We start from the raw sequence: 16,585 nt of genomic DNA, 5'->3' as shown, positions 1-16,585 counted from the left end.
CTAACACTTCTTGCAAGTGTCTGCCATGCTCCTCCTGGCTTTTCGAGTAGATCAGAATGTCGTCTATGAACACTATCACGGATTTATCAAGGAAAGGATTACAAACCCTATTCATCAAATCCATGAACGCTGCTGGAGCATTGGTTAGTCCAAACGACATAACCAAGAACTCGTAGTGTCCATATCTAGTTCTGAATGCAGTTTTCTCGATATCTTGCTCTCTTACTTTCAGCTGATGATATCCTGACCTAAGATCGATCTTCGAGAAATAGCTCGAACCTTGCAATTGATCAAACAGGTCATCAATCCTCGGCAACAGATATCTATTCTTTATTGTTGCCTTGTTCAGCTCTCTGTAATCGATGCACATTCTCATACTTCCATCTTTCTTCTTTACAAATAACACCGGAGCTCCCCCAGGGCGATGAACTAGGTCTAATGAAACCTTTGTCCAATAACTCCTGAAGTTGCATCATCAGCTCCTTCATCTCCGTCGGTGCTAATCGATAAGGTGCTTTTGCTATTGGCGTGGTTCCTGGTAACAAGTCTATTCTGAACTCCACTTGTCTATCAGGTGGTAATACAGGAAGATCCTCGGGGAACACTTCCGGAAAATCACACACCACTGGAATGCTCTGCATCACCTTCTTTTCTTTCTTAGCATCAATCACAAATGCTAAATATGATGTACATCCCTTGGTCAAACACTTTCTGGCTTTCATTAGAGAAATGATCCCAGAATTCACTCGCCGTTTGTCCCCATACACCATAAACGAATCTTTTCCAGGCGGGTTTACTTTAACTATCTTTTTCTTGCATAAAATTTCGGCATCATTGGCGCTAAGCCAATCCATTCCCAAGACGATGTCGAAACCATTAAGTTCGATAGGCAATAACGCCTCGTGAAACTTATTCCCATTAAGGTCGATCAAGACGTTTTTCATACGATGGCTAACATGTACAAACTTGCCACTAGCTACTTCAACTAATAAAGCATTATCTAGTCTATCAACAGGCAAAGCTAGCTTTCTACCAAACTCATGCGAAATAAAGGAGTAGTTGGCTCCAGAATCAAACAATATATGAGCAGGTAATTCATTTACGAGAAAGGTACCTGAAGCGACATCAGCTTCATCTTTAGCAGCCTCAAGTGTCATCTGGAAGGCTCTTGCCTTCGGCTTTGGTGGAATGTTGGGCCTAGCTGCCTCCTTCTTCTTCGGTCAGTCTTTCAAAATATGCCCCTCTTCATTACAACCAAAACACATCCTTTTGTTGTTCGGACATTCATTGGCAAAATGTCCAACCTTTCCACACTTGTAGCAGGTCACATCCTCGCTACATTTCCCGAAGTGCTTTTTCTTACCCTTGTCACACCACTTCGCTTCGCCTCCTTTTCCTCTAAACTTTTTCGAATCAGATTTCGAAAATTTGCTCTTCTTACTGGAACCAGATGTTCCTTCAAACTTCCTTTTCTCACCAACCTCAACCTTGACGGTGGTTCTCCCCTTGATCATGTTCTCCACAGACTTGGCAGCCCAGATAGCTGCCTCTAGAGTAAGTGCCTGACGTACTGGCACCTAGTACTCCCATGGAAGTCCCTTCGCATACCGATCCACCTTTGTCAGCTCGTCTGGAACGATACGCAAGGCAAACTCCATCTTATCGGTGAAGTTATTGGTGTACTCATCCACTGACATGCTACCCTTCGTCAATGTTAGGAACTTGTTCTCCAACTCCAACAAATTTTGAGCCGAGCAGAACTTGCGCTTAAACTGCACCAAGAACTCTGCCCATGACAATTGCAGTGGCTCGTTAGGGCTCAAAGTCTTCCCTAAAGTGTTCCACCAACGAACGGCTCCACCTCGGAATTGACGCACGGCATAGATAGTTTGCAACTTACCTCTGCAGCCACACGTCATAAAGGCTAACTCCATTTCGGAGATCCAATCCATAACCCCAATCGGATCCTCCTTTCCATTGAAGGTCGATGGTTTGCAAGTCAAAAAGTCCTTGTACTTGCATCCCATTCCATCATTCCTTCCATCATGGTTATCTTGCCTAACTATCGGTGGGTTGGCTTGACCAATAGACCCACTGAAGTTTCCACCTTCCGAATGCCCTTCATTCAGTTCAGGCTCTTCCACACGAATCGACAGTTCTTCACGATTTTGTTGAAGCAACCGTCTAGTTTCATCCATCTGACGATCCAACATCGTCTGAATCATCAATTGCACACCAGCCATGGTTATTGGCTTAGGTGCTACTGCTACGACATGTATTGGTTCAATCACTGGTGGTTGATTCCTGTTTTCGTCAGCATTTCCAACTCCACTTCTTGTTCTCACCATTTTGATCTACACACCGAATAAGGTGAAATTAGATCCTCAATCATGATAGATATTCAAATCATCCTTATCACTCCGAAATGTTTACATGCTAGTTCTAATATCGTAGACATACGCTTAGAATCCTACACACATAAGGTTTCTAGATCCGGTCGGCAACAGACCATAGATCCGAACAAATAATATCATATATGGCAACATATAACATTTAGCACATAAAGCATTTTAGGCAACTTTCCTAAAATAAACTAGTGCTCGTGTCTAAATCACAACAGACACACATCTCAAAATTCCACTTAGCACTCTAAGTTTAAGTCTAGAAATCCAACAAATTCCTAGTTCGCTTAAACTAATGCTCTGATACCAACTGTGACATCCCCAAAATCTCGGCCAGAAAAGACCGATTTTCATTTATGCTTTTAAATATTTTCAGAGTAAATCCTTTTGATTTGAAAGAGTTTCAGAATTTGTTCCCAAAAACAAAACATGATAAAACATTGTTTACCGAAGCATTTCATAAAAGAAATGTATTTTCATTGTAATCAAAACTCGGGGTGTCATGTTCCGATACAGACCAATAAGCATAAACGAATACATTACAAGTCATATAACGAATATAAACATATGCAGACTTGTAAACAAAACAACTTGATGGTTCATCTATCTCATGCCCTTCCGCCACTACCTGTAATACAATTTAAAACTGAGTGGGTCAGGCTTGGGAGCCTGGTGAGCATATAGGGTTTTCAACCCACAATAAATATCATATTTAATTTTCACCAACCAACAATAACCCAATTACCCATTCCCGTTATTCTCACTTTAATGTCCCTAAAACAACTAACATAAGGGACCTAGTCTAAGAATATTTCATCGGGGCGACAACACATGCTTCGGGGGTACCTCAGCAATATAAGTCAAATAAGGCAACCATGAGGGGGATGGAGTACAGCGAATGAACACCCAAGTTCATTAACACCTACAGGTGGCGAACCTGCTAATGTTTCCACAAGACTGTCTAGAATAGCCAGTGGTCGTCATCTAAACTCCGCTAGATGACTCAATCAAACAACAACGAGGCCTCTCATCTGTTTATTACACACCAACTGTCTACCCATGTTCTACCCAACATATTAGTAGATAAAAATATACATTTGTATACATAGTTTAAAGAAAACCTGCATAGCATACTTTAATCAACACATATATCACATAACAGATGAGGCACACACACACATAACACATATCTCATAAAGAAATAAGCAGATCTATAAGATAGAAGAGAGTGAATACACATTGACACATAACACAACCAAATATATACACATAGCACGTATTTTTATATAAAATACTTTGTATTATTGTATTAGAAGAAATAACTACACACTCACTTGATCAGAAGATGATCCGACAGCACTACGACTTATAGAAGTAGTATTCCTCAGCAGAACTGGAAGATCTCCTCGAAAATCGAACTTCTCGCGGGCAAAGCTTCGACTCGGGAACTGCACTTTTCGGGATCTTCGGGATCTCGGGACTTGCCTCGGGGCTAGAGTATGATACCGGGACTTCGGGATAGCTTCGGGGGTTTTTGCGCAGAGCTTCGACACGAAAATGAGAGGAAATTGGCAAAAGAACCTGGAACCCTCGCATCCTATTTATAGGAGGCTGGAAGCCTCAATTACGCGGGGCGTACAGCAGTACGCAGCGCGTACTGCTTCAAGTTCGTAAGCGCATGCGTCATCCGAAGCCACTTGCTGCGATGTCGACACCCTCGGAGTACGCGGGGCGTACTCGAGTACGCGGCGCGTACCTCGGATCAGATCAATGACTCATTCGGATAATGCTTCCGAATTTCCAATTAAATTTAAATACAAAATATTAAATAAACTTCGGAAATTCATATCTTCCTCATACAAACTCCGTTTTCGACGTTCTTTATATCCACGCGAAGGTGAGACTACGCTCTACAACTTTCGTTTAGACTCCATCGGCTAATTTTGATTTATTTTTATTAATTATTTTTAATAGGCTGGGACAGAAACTTTCGTTATAAATTCATAACTTCTTCGTTTGACGTCCGTTCTCGCCTAACTTTTTCTCGTTTCGATACCAACAATGAGATCTTCGATTCTCATTTAGATTGCTTCTGCTAAAAACCGCTCGATCTCAAATCGAGTATTTCAGGCTGTATACCGCTAAGCCAGAACTTCGATAAATCATAACTTCCTCATACGAAGTCAGATTTGGGCGTTCTATATATATTCGGAAACCTCGTTTCAAGTACTACAACATTAACCAAAGATATTAAGTTTATTTTACACTTAAATTTTGACGCTTATTTTTATTCTTAATTAATCAAACCACATAATTAAGCAATTAAGCACAAAACACATAATACTCAAATAATACATTATTATTATTTCAAAACGGGTTACAAAGGTTAACCTAGACTATTACATTGCTAAAAGTGGCAAGCCCGGAAACACAGGCGTTACAGTTTCGGTCCCTGAAAGATGGTGGGTGTGTAAAATATGGAAATAACTCCTATGGAACAATCAAGGGATATGGTATGATAACAAATGGATACTTCTTGATTCGAAAAGTGGCTTATGTAGAAGGATTGCAACATAATCTCATCAGTGTGTCACAATTGGTTGTGGGCACAGGTCTAAAAGTATCTTTTGATGATGAGGGATCTGAGATAATTAAGAAACAATCCAAGAAGGTTTTGTTGAAATCTGAACGCAAGGGAGAGATGTACCCTTTAAATCTCAATCCAATACGAGGAAAACCAGCAATATGTTTGCTGTCAATGGAAAATACAGATGAAAGCTGGTTGTGGCATCGACGATTATCGCACCTGAACTTCAAAGATATTAATAAGTTGGTGCTTGGTGATCACGTACGAGGACTTCCTCTTCTTAAATTTGACAAGGAACATCTGTGTGCAGCGTGTGAGATGGGAAAACAAACCAGAAACAGCCATCCTACAAAAATCAATACAAATATTATTGAAGCTCTTAAACTCTTACACATCGACTTATGTGGACCTTCGGCTATAGAAAGCTTCGGTGGTAGTAAGTACATTCTTGTTATTGTAGATGACTTTTCTCGCTTCACCTGGGTTTTCTTTCTTAAGAGGAAATCAGATGCAACTGCCAAGTTGAAGACATTCATCAAACAAGTGGAAGTACAGCTAAGGAAGACGGTAAGGAATATCAGTAGTGACAATGGTTTGGAATTCAAGAACAACGATTTTGAAAGCTTTCTGGCTGACAAGGGGATAACTCACAATTTTTTGGCCCCTTACACACCACAACAGAATGGGATTGTTGAAAGACGAAACCGTTCTTTATGTGAGGCAGCCAGAACCATGCTCAGTTTCGCTTCACTTCCATTATATTTTTCTGCTGATGCTGTTGCAACCGCTTTCTACACTCAGAATCGGTCCTTGCTAAATAAGAGATTCTCAATTACTCCATATGAGATTTTAAACAACCGAAAGCCTAATGTCAATTTTTTCCACATATTTGGTTCAAGGTACTTTATTTTCAATTCTAAAGAGAACGGAAATAAGTTTGATGTCAAAGCCGATGAAGGAATTATTCTGGGTTATTCACTTACATCAAAAGCATACAGCGTATTGAATAAACGCTCAAAACGAATTGAAGAAACCTATTATGTCACCGTTGATGATAATTACATGAAGAAAGTTCAAATAAGTGACAGTAACTTAGGATAAATTTTTCTAGAATCTGGACAAGTCTCGGTTCCAATAGCCAACCTGTTTGAAGAATACATGCGCCTGTTTGATGAACCAGAGAAAGCAGCACACTCCGAAGCAAAAGCAGAAGACAACTCAATTGATAATCTGAAGAAAATTATAGATGAAGCTGCCAAAGAGATAGGAAGTGAACCTCCTACAGCTAAGGGTAATCCACCATCAACAAACTCAATGTTTCAAGGGGAAAGTTCAACCGCATCGAAAACAAAGAAAGTATCTTTCGAGGGGGAGGATCAAATTCCATCCCCATCTCATAAGGGTTCAGGCGAAGGGGAAAGTTCTGCTTCAAATCCACCTATTAGCAGTACTATTGAGGGGGAGAATCCTACTCCCACAGAGAATGCAATCTTTGATGCTGACAAAGATTACACTTCACCAGTCGAGGGGGAGAAAGAGAGTGAGAGTACAACTGACGAAGGCGAGAGTGATCAATCAGAATTTGAAGTAGAAGTGAACGCTAAATTAGACCCGACATATGATCCATCTTATCCTCCATTAGTAAAATGGACCAAGGACCATCCTCAAGCACAAATTATTGGTGAAACTTCAGAAAACGTTCTTACTCGTTCTCAATTAAAATTGAAACAAACTGCATTATTTTCTAAAGTTGAATTTTGTATGTTTAATTCGTTTGTTTCCAAGGTTGAACCAAAAACTGTGAATGCTGCACTTGATCATTCAGATTGGGTCCAAGCAATGCAAGATGAACTTCATGAGTTCGAACGCAACCGAGTTTGGAGACTGATTCCCACCCCAAAGGATGCCACTGTGGTTGGCTTGAAGTGGGCCTTCAGAAATAAGTTGGACAAAGAAGGGAATGTCATTCGCAACAAGGCTCAGTTAGTGGTCAAAGGATATTGACAAGAGGAAGGAATAGACTATGAGGAAACCTTCGCTCCTGTAGCTAGGTTAGAATCAGTTAGAATCTTCTTGGCGTATGATGCTTAAAAAAATTTCGAAGTTTTCCAATTGGATGTCAAGTGTGCCTTTTTTAATGGAGAATTGGAAGAAACTGTTTATGTTGAGCAACCACCAGGGTTTGTGAACGAGAAATTCCCTGATCATTGCTATGTGCTGGATAAAGCGGTCTATGGATTAAAGCAAGCACCGAGAGCCTGGCATGAAACTTTAACTCGCTTCTTAACAATGTCAAAATTTAAACAAGGTCCGGTTGACCCAACCTTCGTTCGAAAGAAAGAAGGAGAACATCTTATGATTGTTCAGATTTATGTTGATGATATCATTTTTGGCTCTACGAATCCTAGCTTAACAGCTGAATTCAGGAAGTTGATGGAGACTAAATTTGAAATGAGCGCAATGGATCCAATTAACTTTTTCCTTGGTTTGAATATTAGACAAGGAACAAAAGGTATATTTATCAACCAGGAGGCCTATAGAAAGAACCTACTGACGAAATTCGGTATGACGGGTGACTCAAAAGTGAAGGTTCCTATGGCATTTGGCACCAAGTTAACACATCTCTGGAAAAACCTACTGTCGACATAACACTATATCGTCAAATGATAGGGTCCCTTATGTATCTAACAACAAGTAGACCGAATATTATGTTTTCTGTTTGTTATTGTGCTGGGTTTCAAGCTAATCCAAGAGAAACTCACATGGTGGCAGTGAAGAACATATTCTGTTACCTGAAGCGAACCTCATCTCTCGGTCTCTGGTGTCCTACAAGATTTGGATTCTTCATTCAATCTTTTTCTGATGCTGATCTTGGAGGATGTGGTCTAGATAGAAAGAGCACTACAGGTGGATGCCAATTTCTTGATGGAAAACCTGTTAGCTGGGAGTCCAAGAAGCAGACTTGTGTGTCACTTTCAACAGCTGAAGCTGAGTATATAGCTGCAGCGTCTTGTACCTCTCAAGTAATATGGATTCAAAGTCAACCGAGAGATTACAGTCTGAGTATGAAGAAGATTCCTCCCTATTGTGATTCATAAAGTGCAATAAGGATTTGTCATAATCCAGTACAACACTCAAAAACTAAGCACATTGCGCTCAAATATCATTTCATCAAGGATCATGTAGAAGATGGAAACGTGGAAGTGCATTTTGTTCGATCTACTGATCAACTGGCCGACATATTCACTAAAGCATTACCTGAAGCACTCTTTAACAAAATCTTACAAGGCTTGGGTATGATGGAAGCAGAGTCGGTACCGAATCCTCAAATCTCTCGCTAAAAATTAGACAAGCGAAATGGAGCGAACGCAGTTTGACATGCCAATTACAAGGAAGGCGTTCACATTCCATTGTTTTGATTCAACCGCTGAGGTTCCTTTTCCTCATCCGAAGGTTGACCGTGAGCTGATTGACTTCTATCTGAAGTATGGACAACCTTAGTACCTAACTTGGAGTGCACAAAAGATCGTTACAGTTAAGGTTCTCAAACCTTCACCTACTGGGAGATTTATCAATGTCAGTTTCAAGATCACTCGTGGTACAGCAAATACAGTGTCAACTATCTCTCTTGCAGACCTTCCTAATCTCAATCCCCATGATTGGATTTTGCTATACAACATTCTGCTTACTAATCCGACAAAATATGAGCCGATTCTGGAACACTTAAAGAGAATGTTGGCCTCCTACATCTATGAAGTTGCAACTATGGATCAGGAGATAGCAAAGGTTATGAACAAGAAGCCAACAATCAAGCCTACACCAAAGCCAGGGGATGTGAACAAGATGAAGATGGGCCAGATTGATTCAACACATCTAACAATGATGTTTACCAAAGGCGAAGCTCACAGGTTTCTGTTTGCTCTTGTGGATAAACACTTGTTTTCCACTGACTGCTTGGAGCACATAATCAACATAATTCATCGGTGCAAGTAGAACTCTGAAGCAGACAAGAAGAATTTTACAGACATGCTTCGGTGGTACATTACGTTTCGCTATCATCTTTTAGCCATAATACCGAGGGTGTTCAAGACAGTGAACAAGTCTTCTGTTGCTAAACAGAATTGAGGTTTCGGCTCCAAAGACGCAAAGGGGGAGATTGTTGAGTCTGTTAGTGTTGCTTCATGGGCCTCATGTTTTGTATCCGGATTGGGCCTGTCCATCCGTGATTATCTTGTAGGGTTATAGTATAAATATGCATGCATGTATGCGTATTTTGGAGTCATTAATTACGTTCATTATTTTGTAACCCTAAACATCTCTACAGTCAAAGTTCTTAGTCAAGCTCTTCTGAGATGTTAAAGTTTTAATCATTCGACACATTCAAATCCATTCTCGTGTTCTTGTTTACTCTTATAATTGTTTGCTTGCATAGAATCTAACGATCCTTAAAGAACTTTTGTTCTAACAATATATATATATATATATATATATATATATATATATATATATATATATATATATATATATATATGAGTTGATTTTGAATATGAAATCCAGAGAAGAGGTTGAACAAAGAACTTCTAGGTTTGGAGTATCACCCACATAAGCCTTGAACAAGGTGAGTAACTTTGATTCACTTATGATTTTGTTGATATAAAAGTGAAATTTAATCTTTATAAGTTATTGAATAATTAGATATGAACTATATGATTTATGTATTATATGATAGTGTAAATGTGAATTGATTGAACACGAGAAGTATACATGATATATTCATGAGAGATAATTAGATTTCTTATGATGAGATCATTAGGATAAATATGATTGATGAGATTATGATGAGTTGTAAGATGGATCTATGAGGGATAAATAGATCATATATTGGATGAAATTCCTAATGAGACTATCAAACGAAGATATGAGACATATAAACTCATAAGAGATAATTGAGTTTGATATGAAGATGTTGTTTCCTTATTTAGGAAGATGATACATATGGAGAATTGTTCATCAATTGATATATTTGAAATAAAAAAGAGTTTGGTTAATAATACCTCATGTGTTACTACATAAGATTATAATTAAGTTACTATGATAAAGTTATTTGTTATTCACTAATCTTCCAAGCTTACCGTTTTGATGTTTTCATGATTGCAGGTACAAGTAAGACAGATAAAAGAAAGCTCATGATGAAGTAGCCATATAATCTTTAGATAACTAAACTTTAATAATGTATTTTGATATGTTGTAAATCCCGACTCGATCCTATTTATCTTCTTTTGGATATGTATGATAATGACTTGTGTCTTTAGTTAATGTAATGTACACTCCTTTCGTAAAAAAAAAAACTTTGGGTGTACTTTATTTTACTTGGTTGTTACAAGTTGGTATCAGAGCTTGATGATTAAGTGAAATTGGGTTTTAAATGATTTTTTACCTAAAACCTAAACCAAATGAGTAAGTTGAGATGGCTATTCCATACTATCCATATACTTGTAATGAGTAATAATGAGAGAATGATATGATATAAATGTTACGATGATTGTGATTTACATTAAAATTGAACTAAATTGTTCAAGTTTTTGAGCAATATAGTGGATACCCGTAACGGAGGTAGATCGCGTGAAGGGCGGTTCTCGTGGGGACAAGAAAGATCACAAGGCTCTATACGCCAAGGAGGACAAGAAAGGCCACCCGAACAAGCCCCGAAACTTAGAGCAACAATTGTGAAAGAAGTCCCCAAGGCCCTCCAAGATGTGTTTCCTACTCTCCAATGCTCGGGAGGAGTAAAATCAAAAACAAAAGAAAGATAAGATCCTAGAGGATGTCAATAAATAGAAACAAGGCAAGAAAGGTGATGAAGGCCAAGAAGGTGAGATTTCAAATAAGACGGGATGAACTTTTAAGGTATTCATTGACTATAAATCCACAGAGTGTTCGGGAGGAGATGACCCGATATATGCTATGACATGGTTGACACATAATGAGAATAAACTTGGTACAAGCAAATGTGTGAAAAATGATAAGGTGGATTATGCCACCAACTTGCTGACTGGAGCAACCCAATACTAGTGGGAAATGATAAGTAGTACTTCGGGAGAAGAGTTGGCGGCTATGTTGACATGGGAGCCATTTAATGTAAAATTTTGTGAAGAATATTGTTCTAAAACTACAGTGTGGCAATTAGAACGAATTCTCCCAATTTTGTACAAGGAACAAGATTAGTTCAAGAATACACCGTTGATTTTAACAATAAAGCCCGATTTGTAAGAAATTGGTAGATAATTAAGAGAGAAAGACCGACAAATACCAATGGGGACTGAGGACCCATATACATGAATTTATACGAGATTCCAAGTATACCACTTTCCGTCAAATGATAGATGTTGTAAGAGATCGTGAGATAGAACTAAGATGTCAAGATCAAGAAAGGGAAAAGGTGGAGATAGAGAAAAAAGAGGAGAAAAGCTTCATTGGGAAAGTAGAACCGAAGGATCCTCGAAAATAGGAAAAGTTTCAAGAAAACCATATTTTACCGAGTCAAGAAGAGATGATAGTAGAAAGTGTGAGAAGTGTCGCAAAAAGCATGTGGAAAATTGCAACAACAATTTTGTTCCATTAAAATGTTTTCGGTGTGGAAAGATGGGACTCACTGCAAGAGCGTCGAAAACAGAGCTCGAATGAAGACGTTATGAATTTTGCAACATTATTTACATTCTAAGCCTTCTCAGACTGTAAAACGAACAATAAATTGAAAACTAACTGATGGATTCTAAACGAAAGTTGCAGTACTCATCGATAGCTACACGTGGATATAAAAACGATCGAAAATGGAGCCCGTATGTGAAAGTTACGAATTTTAGAAAAATAATAAAATAGTGGTATTGGATGAGCGACACGTGGCAACATGAGATGGTGACAAGTGGCATCATCTCCTTCCACCCTTCCTCCCCATGGTTAGGCTCCAGATGATGACACGTGGCATAGGCGTGGTGCGCTCTATGAATTTGTGTAACACCCATAAAAATTACAAGAAATATAAACTTTTTATAAACAACCCAAATTCACAAATTGTTTACAATCAGAGTTTTCAAAAAACATTTCAACATTAGAGTCTCCCAAAATCATAAGTCATAAACATGAGGATGTGTACGGTCACACCTTCGCCTTCCCGCGGTCATCTGAAGTACCTGAAACATAACCCAAAACTGTAAGCCAATGCTTAGTGAGATCCCCCAAAGTACCATCACATAAACATATAACATATAGAATAACAACTTGTAGGGTTCAATCATCCATTGGGTTGGAATACCGCAGGCCCAATCAACCATCAGGTTGGAATGCTAACATACTGTGGGTCCAGTCAACCATCATGTTGGAATACCCCACACCCATCAACAATCGGGTTGGAATGCCAATCTACAACGGGTCCTGTCATCCTTGGGATGGAATACCCTCGGGCCCAATCAACCATCGGGTTGGTATGCCCCCAACCTGTTGGCTTACGCAAAAAGCAGTAAAGCCTCAATCACCAATCAAATATGTGCACATATAACACACACATACACACACACACACACATATATATATATATATATATATATATATATATATATATATATATATATATATCATATAATAACATTCTAAAGATAGTCAGGCAGATCTATAGATCACTAAGCATAGCATCATCCTATATACCAGGATATCGATCTAACATATCACTACTTCATGATAACATACATAACAGGATATCAAATCCAAAGGGACGGCCTTGGTGCCTTCGACCTGAAGGTATAGTGAGGAAAACTCACCTCACAAACTGGACAAATGCTGATGAGGTCTCGACTCCGAATCTCAGCTCTAACCGACACCTATTCCAACCAAATGACCAATTTCCATCAAAACCCCAAAATACACTTAAGGTTAAACTTGGTCAAAGTCAAGTTCAAACTAGTCGAAATCAATAAATCAAAAGAGTCAATCCAACCGAGTCAACTCAACAAGCGTACGTTGGGCGTACTCTGGAGGTACGATGGGCGTACTCCTCCACTTGACCAAAAACGGTGTCGTTGACTACGTACGCTGGGTGTACTCCCAGGTACGCACGACGTAACCCCCAGACTTCCATTTTCTCCCATTAAGAGCTTAATACAACGTCTTAACACGTCTAAATGCAGACCCTAGGTCAAAATATTATTATGATTCATAAAGTTTCCAACTTTATGACCTTGGATGCTCGATAAGTGCTTAATCAATAACAACCCAACATCTTAATGCCTTAAGACCCTCCATAACATGCATGAGACAAAACCAACCATTTGGACTTCATTTTTATGACTTAAGACCCTCCTAGGGTCTGAAAGGACATCTTAATGGTCAAGAACATGCCATGCTCAAGATCTAACACTTTAGGACCAAAAATCTTCATAAAGACATCCAAATCTAGATCTATATGATAAAGGGGTAAAGTTGCAAGATTTATACCTTAGCAAGGTTGAAAATGATGTAGAAACCCCAGATCCAAAGTGCTCCACTCTTCCAAGATGAGCTTGGCTTCCTTCCTTCTTCGTCTAAGTACAAAATACACACTTAGGCTTGAAATAGCTTCTCAAGGTGAACTAGGGTTGCAAAACGTATCAAGAGGGATAGAGACTAATGAGGTGAGGGGAAATAAAGCCATAAGAATGTTTAAATATGAGCTAAACCCTAAAAATTAAGGTTTCCAAATCTGGCAAGTACGCCCAGCGTACTCAACATACACACGTACACATGGCGTACTCCCCCAATGCCTATTTACGAAAATGACACTAGGGCTCCTTTTGCACACTTTCTTAAACTTAGGGACCAAAATGCAACATAATTAAATTATAGGGTTAAAATTAGAAGTACCTTATCATCGGCATGTTACAATTTGGCTATAAATAAGGCTGATTTCTTACACATCTCTTTGCCAAGTCATTCACAAACGCTCCCAACCTCTCACAAACCCTCGAGGTCCAGTTCTAGTACTTCTTAGGTGTTTGTAGCGAAGCTATGGAGCGTTAGAGATCCTGATGAAATATATTTTTCGGTTTCAAAGTTTTGCCCACGTAGAGTCTGGTTTTCCACTAAACAATTTGTAAGTTAAGTTATGTATACCATGCTTTAAGTATAACTTATATTTATGTTTGTAATAATTATTATGAACTTATAAATAAGATATTATCAATAATAACAGTCGTTATACAGATCGATCTACTTGGTCAACAGTTCTAAGTATGGCCATCGTACTCAGCTTGTACGCTTAACGTACACAACTTGACCAGAAAACGAGATGGTTCACCTCAAACGCTAAGTGTTCCTGGGCTACGCCCAACGTTCGCGAGGGGCTTCATTCCTTTCTTATCAAGAGCTTAATCCTTAATCTCTTTTTTCCATAATTTAGATCCAAACCTAAAAGAACATCCTTAACCATAAAGTTTCCAACTTTATGGTCTTGCATGACCATTAAGTGTACAAACATGAAAACCCTAACTACTTAACCCATTAAGACCCTGTAACTCATGCATGGAAGGAATCTAACAACCAAGGTTACATTTTTATGCTTCTAGATGCTCCAAAACATATGAAAAGATAGCTTATATGGATTGAAATAATCCATACTCATAATACCAAGCTTTTGGGACCAAAAGAACTTCATTTCATAACTAAACAAGATCTAAACAACTCTTAATCAAGTCCAAAGCTTTTTACCTCCAAATGATGCCAAATGACGTTGCTATTATGAATCCAAAGAGTCCCACTCCTCCAAGATGACCTTCTCTTCTTCCTCTCTCCTTCAAGGTTACCAAAACACACACAAATGCTAAAGAATGCTCTAAAAATGGAATAAGGTTTGCTTGGGGACGAAGGTGGGTTGGAGGCTGATGAAAGAAGGTAGGTTTAGGAATTAAGAATGATTAAATAGGGTCCAAACCCTAAAGATTAGGGTTTGCACAATGGCCACTTACGTACAACGTTCTTGCCCAACTCCCATAATTTACGAAAATTCCATTTTGGTCCAATTTGCAATTAATTCACATCCAAGGTCTAAAATGAAATAAATTCTCATACTTAGGGTTTAAAATGAAAATAACTCAATGTAAAGATGTTACAATGTTGTTTATGTTGATATTTAAAAAAAGACAAAACTACAAAATTGCTCCCTATGGCTTCCCAAAAAATATAGATATGGTCCAAAAAATTTCTGACTTGCATGAAAGGTCCAAAAGCAGGATTTTCCTGTGTTTTTGGTCCTAAAAAGGTTAAAAGGACTATTTTACCCTTTTAATTTCTTTTTTTTCATTTTTATATTTATTTTAGTAGTTTGTTAATTTAAATATAAAAGAAAAATAATATACCCTCTCTTTTTCTTTTTTTTTTTTCTTTCTTTCTTTCTCTCTCTCTCTCTCTCTCACACACACACACACACACACACACATACACACCTACCTACAACTCAAAACACACACACATACACCTGTAACTACACATACCAATATAAAGAAAATACCCTCATATATCCATCTCCCCCTCTCTTGTATATGTTCTCCCTAACCTTAGATCGGTTTTCACTCTCCCCTCTTTCTTCTTGCCACCGATTGCAGGTGGTGGTGTTGGCTGTGATATGGCATCATGAAGATGGTGGTGGTGATATGGCTTGTTTTCAAGGTCCGAATTCAGAGGTTTCAAGTTTTGATTTCAGAGGTTTTAAGGTCTGATTTAAAGGTTTTCATGTCCGATTTTGAGGAAAAAGTGCACACCTGCAATGTACAACAACCTGAATATTCATGTCTCTTTCATATCATGTTTACCACTCATATTTCCTTCTACATGTTAGAGATCTCTTACTTCCTTGTTAGTGGACCTCAAGGTGTGCGATGGTAAGGGGCGGACGCAAGATCTCCTACTAGGTATGGCATGGAAAAACATTTCGCCTGTAGTGGCATATTTTCTTTTATGTAGTTGCATATTTTTTAAGTAGTGACACAATAGTAGAAAAAAATTCATTTTTTTTTGCACTGTGTACAGAAAAAGCAGGTGTTGTCGGTATCACTACTGGCACCCACATAGAACCGCCCCTGGTGATGATGAACTAGGAGCAGTATTTCCTCCCTTCCTCTCCATATCTTTAGAGTTTGCTCTTCAAATCACGGCTTTGGCCTATGAATTATTGTCAACTAGATTCATCATTTGACTCATTGAGTCAACTCGATCAGAACTAGAAATGTCTTTCCATGAAAACTCAATAACTAGCACAATGCATTGGAAAAAGATTCCCAAAAACATTAAAGAAAATATAGATGAAAATAGAAAGGTAAATGAAAATCTATAGAAATTTCCTTTCTTATTCAAATCTCAATTAATGAAAAATTTACTAAGATGAAATCAGTGACCAAAACAATTAATGGAGGGAGACGAAATATGCGAAACCTGAATTCGCCTTTGGTGAAGTTTTACAAAATGTTGTATAGTGAGGTAGATTCTAGATAGAGTTAATTCTTGGAGAGAGAGAGAGAGAGAGAGAGAGGGAGAGGTGGGCCATATTTTTTTTATTTCTAAATTGGTATTAATA

The sequence above is a fragment of the Lactuca sativa genome, chromosome 6 (genome assembly GCF_002870075.4).
Source record: "Lactuca sativa cultivar Salinas chromosome 6, Lsat_Salinas_v11, whole genome shotgun sequence".
In the NCBI taxonomy this organism is placed as follows: domain Eukaryota; kingdom Viridiplantae; phylum Streptophyta; class Magnoliopsida; order Asterales; family Asteraceae; genus Lactuca; species Lactuca sativa.
This window is presented reverse-complemented; position numbering follows the sequence as displayed.